This window comes from Scyliorhinus torazame, chromosome 5 (genome assembly GCF_047496885.1).
Source record: "Scyliorhinus torazame isolate Kashiwa2021f chromosome 5, sScyTor2.1, whole genome shotgun sequence".
In the NCBI taxonomy this organism is placed as follows: domain Eukaryota; kingdom Metazoa; phylum Chordata; class Chondrichthyes; order Carcharhiniformes; family Scyliorhinidae; genus Scyliorhinus; species Scyliorhinus torazame.
The window spans coordinates 102,180,839-102,187,322 of record NC_092711.1 but is presented as its reverse complement, the minus strand read 5'-3'; positions in this window follow the sequence as shown (position 1 = coordinate 102,187,322).

The following is a 6,484-nucleotide window of genomic DNA, read 5'->3' as shown; positions in this document are numbered from 1 at the left end:
ATCGAATCTGGAACCCCGACGCTATGAGGCAGCAGTGCTAACCGCTGTGCCACCATGACGGCCCGTGTCGCCTGGCTAGTAATCCAGGGATCCAGGGTCATGCTTTGATGACTCGAGTTCGAATCCCGGCATGACAGATTAGGGTGACCATGAAACCATTGTCAATTGTCAGACCCACCTGATTTTCAAATGTCCTTTAGAGAAGAAATCTGCCGTCCTTACCTGAACTGGCCTAAATGTGACTCCAGACCCACTGCAATGTGGTTAACTCTTAAATGCCCTCAGGGATGGGGAATAAATGCTGGTGCAGCCCGCGACGCCCACATCCCACGAACGAATCAAAATAAACACTGGTGTAATTTTCACCATCCATTCTGTAAAGCGGACTTATACCCACTGAAATGCACTGGATTTCTGTCATCACTGGCAGGCAGAGCACCACCCCGCCGATTCACTCTGCCATTGGGGACAGCAGGAAGTGAGGTGAGGGCAGCCCGAGATAGGACAGCAGATATTTGGGGGCGGGGATTTGGATAGAAGACTTTAAACATCCAAATTCCTTTTTTACAGAGCTGACAGCGACAATGCGGCTACTCAGCATCTGGGTTGTGTGCGGAGCGCTTCTAACAGGTAATTGTGGACCAAACACATTTCACATTTTATCTCATTTTCCACATGTGGCTTAAAATGGATTTTTAACAGTCCTTGGACCGATCTTTTCTTTTATTTGAACCAGTTTTATTTTTCAGATCTGAGTTATGGAGATTCTGTCACGCAGTCGCTGTCCTCAGATGTTAAGACAGAAGGACAAGAGTTGACTCTTACCTGCAGATATGATACCACAGCGAGCTATTACTATTTATACTGGTACCGGCAGCATGCAGACTCCGAACCTGAGTTTATATTGTGGAAATATTCGGATGGTAATGAAGAAAAAGCAGATTTTGCTAAAAGCCGTTTCTCTGCCGAGCTCCAGATCTCGACTAAATCCACCAGTTTAACCATCTCGGCTCTGCAGCTGGCTGACGCTGCCGTTTATTACTGCGCTCTCAGACTCACAGTGATAGCAAACAGGCTCTGCCCTGTACAAAAACAATCTTTAACTGCAGATAGCAGCCCCTTTCTGACGCGGTTGTTAGGCTGATGCAACCACAAGGTTAAGCGAGAGGAAATCAAACTAACCGCCAATGAAACTGTTCCCAGCAGCGGTTGAAAACTGAAACTGCAGAATTCAAGATGACAGACAGATCATCAATCACATTGGAATTCACCCTGTCCTTAATCATGTGCTGCCGCGCATCCGGATTCTCCCGCCTCTCCTCTCCGTGTCTCCCTGGCTCAGTGAGGCCAGTTGGTAGCGATCTGGGCCATGATTGAAAAGAAAACTGCCGGAGCGCCGCTCCAGTCAGTATCCTGATAATCCTGGTCTGTAAATGATCACCAGGAAACTGGATTGTTAATGACAGCAGAAATCACCCCAGCGCTAAGGAAGCATTCTGAAGCACAATGGTCACTGGGTACACACTACTTTGAGTTTGTTTCAAAGATCACAGTCACTATCTTGTTACTTCTGCTTATTTTGTGTACCTTGTCTCTGACCCAGCATAACTCTCCGTTTCAATCAAAGCTGTGAACAGGCCGCGGCCAAAGGCTACAGGAGTGTTCGTGGCCTTTTCTTGTTGAGTGATGCATTTTGTTGAAAACATCGCTGTGACTTTTATTGACAGGCAGAGTTTTTCCTTCATTTTGAGCGCGGGATAGGCTGACTGGGACTTTCAGTGTGCAGATTCCACTCTCCGGGACCTTTGACTGGATCTCTTTGTATCGGTCCAGATTTCTGCACCTTCGGTAACTTGATCTGTCTTTCTAGTAAACATCCTTGCCCTTGAAAAATGCATGGAAATAAAAACAAATTATGGAGCGAGTGACTGCAGAGTTGGACAAGTTCAAACAACAGAATCCCTAAACGAGGCTGTTCTCGCTCTGACCCGCCTCACCTGTCCTGTTTTATTGGAGAGATTGTTGCCGTTTTCGCTGCATGGCATTGGTGGGATCAGCAGTTCAATGGGGAGACGATCTATATTTCTCACCTGAGAGAGCATTTCCCTGGATGGCAGAGTTCAGAGAATCGCAGAAAAATAGAGTGCAGAAAAGACGCTTCGGCCCATCGAGTCTGCACCGCCGCATGAAAGGCATCCGATCTGCCAATCCTAATCCCATTTGCCAGCACTTGGCCAATAGCTTTGAATGCTAAAACGTGCCAAGTGCTCATCCAGATAGCTTTTAAAGAATGTGAGTCAACCCGCCTCTACCTCACCTTGAACATGTGTCCCGTCGAACCGACCCTTCAACTAAGGGGAACAGCTTTTCCCTCTCCACCTACCCCGTGCACACCATAATCTAGTACACCTCGATAAGACCACCCATCAGCCTTCTCTGCTCCAGCGAAAACAACCCAAGCCTATTCAACCTCTCTTCATAACTTAAATGTTCCATCCCAGGAAACATCCTGGTGAAACGCCTCTGCACCCGCCCCAGTGCAATCACAAAAATCAGGGGCTGTTTAGCACAGAGCTAAATCGCTGGCTTTGAAAGCAGACCAAGGCAGGCCAGCAGACCGGTTCAATTCCCGTACCAGCCTCTCCGAACAGGCGCCGGAATGTGGGGACTAGGGGCTTTTCACAGTAATTTCATTTGAAGCCTACTTGTGACAATAAGCGGTTTACATTCATTTCAAGTATCAGGAGGAGACTGGAGACTGAACAATGAGCAGAGAGTGTGTGTGGGGCTGAGATTCATAGATTTGGGGGAATGTACCATAGAAACTAGAATGGTCTGTCCTGAATTTCTAGGGGCAGCACGGTAGCCTTGTGGATAGCACAATTGCTGCACAGCTCCTGGGTTATGGGGATAGGGTGCCGGTGTTAACCTTGGGTAGGGTGCTCTTTCCAAGAGCCGGTGCAGACTCGATGGGCCGAATGGCCTACTTCTGCACTGTAAATTCTATGAATAGATTCTATGAATCTCTCACAAAGAACAGAAAAATATAGCGCAGGCACCTCGGCCCTCCAAGCCTGTGCCGCTCATGATACCAACATTGCCCAAAACCCTCAGGACTTCCTTGTGCCGTATCCCTCTATACCCATCCTATCCATATATTGATCCAGATGACTTTTGAACGCCGTTAATCTACCTGATTCCACAACCTCCCCTGGCAACGCGTTCCAGGCACTCACCACCCACTGCATCAAACTCCTGCCTCGCACACCTCCTCTAAACTTTGCCCCACGGACCTTAAACTTATGACCCCTGGTGACTGACCCCACCACCGTGGGAAAGAGTGCCTTCCCATCCAATCTATCCCTGCTCCTCATAATCTTGTAGACCTCTATCAGGCACCACTCGACCTCCGCCTTTCTAATGTAAACAGTCCGAGTCTATTCAGCCTCTCCGCATGGCTAACACACTCCAGACCAGGCACCATCTTGGTAAACATCCTTTGCACCCTCTCAAGAGCGTACCTCCGTCATCAGGTTCTGAAAGCTGGTGATTCCAGATATAACCTGTTGGACTTTAACCTGGTGTTGTAAGACTCCTTAGTATAACATACATTATTGATAGCAAAATGCTTGTCATGTTGATGTATCTGTAAATATTAGGGGCGTGCATGTCAGATGGAGCCATTAAGATTCAGTGAAGCAGTCTGTAGCGCAATTGATGGTTCAGGAGTAAAGTAATGTGACCATCAGCTGCACCAAGAAAACAACAGATTCCAGTCCTTACGTGTTCATCTACAGTCAGGGTATGGACATTGTCCACAGCATGTGTTTTATCTCTATTGAGGTAGAGCAAAGTCGGGAACCCCGACTTTACATTGCGATTATTTCCCATGTTCGGTAATGCGAGTAAACTACCTGTACTGCGCTGTGATGTTCTATGTTCTATGTTCTAAACTATCGAGTAAATGATGAACAAAATATCGATTTCAGAGGCCAGTGCCTATCTCTGTGTGATGGAGCCCATCGATGCGGCAGAGATATAGCAGGGCCTTGGCAAAAGACGACAGAAGGAGTTCCAGTAAGTGGCACAAATAGATACTCCCACACTAATAAAAGAAAATCAGTAATTCTCCCACCGCTGTGAGATTCACAGTGATTATTGTTTAACTGATGAAACACAATATTCAACAAGATCAGAAGAGATCCACTCCAGAAATTAACTTTAGTTAATATCTCTCACTTAGAAAAACATAAACTTTACAAACGCACCTCTAGGACCATAGCTGAAATTTTGCCTTTCCATATTCTTTCCATGTCTGTTCCATCTCATCGCTTTTCCCCAATTTGTAAACTCATAATCTTTTAACATTCCGTGTTAATCTGTAAATTAGTGATGTAAGACGTTTCTCTCTTACTCGAATATCAAGTCAGGGAGGTTCAATCTGAACAGCCTATAACGAGCAACTGGCACACCTGATTATTGATGCACATATGACTCCAGAACCGCAGAAATCTCGTTGCCTCCCTGCTTTCCTCTGCAATAATCTAGCAAGGCATTCAGGTAAAGGGCTAATTAGAGATGGACAGGATGCTGGGCTGCGGGGCGGACTACCTGCATTTGGACGTGATGGACGGACATTTTGTGCCAAATATCACCTTTGGTCATCCTGTGATAGAATGGCTTCGTAAGCAACTTGGAAAAGAACTGTCCTTGCCATCAATTCCCAAATGAAGAATAAAAATTTAGCCATTTTAGTTCACAAAAAATAATATCTGATTTACAGGAGTTAAAAAGACAATAGACATTTATAACTGGATGGGAATTCCTGACAAAGAATTATAAAGACATGGAAACATCGAAAATAGGGGCAGGAGGAGGTCATTCTGACCTTCCACACTGCTCCTCCAATCATTATGATCATGGCTCATCGCCCAAATCAGTAACCTGTTCCCGCCTCCCCCAATATCGTTTGATCCCCTTCGCCCCAGTGCCATGTCTAACTGCTTCTTGAGAATATGTTTTGGCCTCAGCTCCTTTATATGGTAAATAATTCCACAGGCTGACCACGCCCTGTCTGAAAAACAATCTCATCATTTATGTCCTAAATGTTCTATCCCGTATCTGCAGACTGTGGCCCCTGGTTCTGGACACCATCGGGAACATCCTTCTGCATCTACCCTGTCCAGTCTTGTTAGGGTTTTCTAGGTTTCTGTGATTCCCCCTCATTCTTCTGACTTCCTGAGAATACAGTCCCAGCAAACTCAATCCTTCCTCCTACATCATCCGTTGAATCAGTCTAGTACACTTTCTCTGCACTCCCTCTTGAGCAAGAACATACTTTTTCAGAAAAATAAACCACATTTACACACAACATTCCAGGTGTGGCCTCACCAAGACCCTGTATAATTGCAGCAAGACATCCCTGCTCCAGCACTCCAATCTTCTCGCTATGAAGGTCGACATACTATTTGTCTTCTTTACCGCTTGCTACACCTGCATGTTTACCTTCAGCGACTGGTGCACGAGACCACCCAGGTCTCGTTCCACATCCGCCTTTCCTAATTTAAGTCTATTCAGGTAATAATCTAACGTACCGTATTTGCTACCAAAGTGGTTAACCTCGCATTTATCCAAATTATCCTGCATCTGTCATTTATTTGCCAACTCACTCAACTTGTTCAAATCGCACTAAAGTGTCTCTACATCCTCCTGACAGCTCACCCTTCTACCCAGCATGTGCCATTCACAAATATGGAAATAACACATTTCGTTCCCTAATCCAAATGATTAATATATATTGTGAATAGCTGAGATTCCTGCATCGACCCCATGCGGTACATATCTGCCAACCAGTTATCTATCCATATCAAAACACTACTCCTAATCCCTTTCGCTTGATAATGATATAATAATTTAAAGAGGTGAACTATGATTTGGCTTCCTTCTCCGTCAGTCGGTTGCTTTGCAGTTTCACGAATCTTCTACACGAGGAGGAATACAGATACCTGGTGAATTCCATTGCATTATATCTACAGTAACTCACCAAGGTTCCTTCGTTGGCACTTTCCAAACCCACGGCCACTGCCACCTAGAAGTACAAGAACAGCAGATACCTGCGAATACCACTATCTGGATGTTCACCCCCATCCCCGCCAAGTCACCCACCACACTGATTTGGAAATATATCGGATGTTCCTTCACTGTCGTTGGCTCAAAATACTGGACATGCCACGCCCCCTATCAGCATTTGGGGTGTACACACACCCCAGGGATTGCAGTCGTTCAAGAAGACAGTTCAGCACCACCTTCTAAAGAGGAACTATTTGTAAGGCCACATCTGGAGTATTGTGAACAGTTTTGGTCTCCTTATCTGAGGAAGGATGCTCTTGCTTTGTATGGAGTGGCGCGATGGTTTACCAGACTGATTCCTGAGATGGCGGGTCTGTCATATGTGGAGAGACGAAATCGGTCAAGATTATATTCA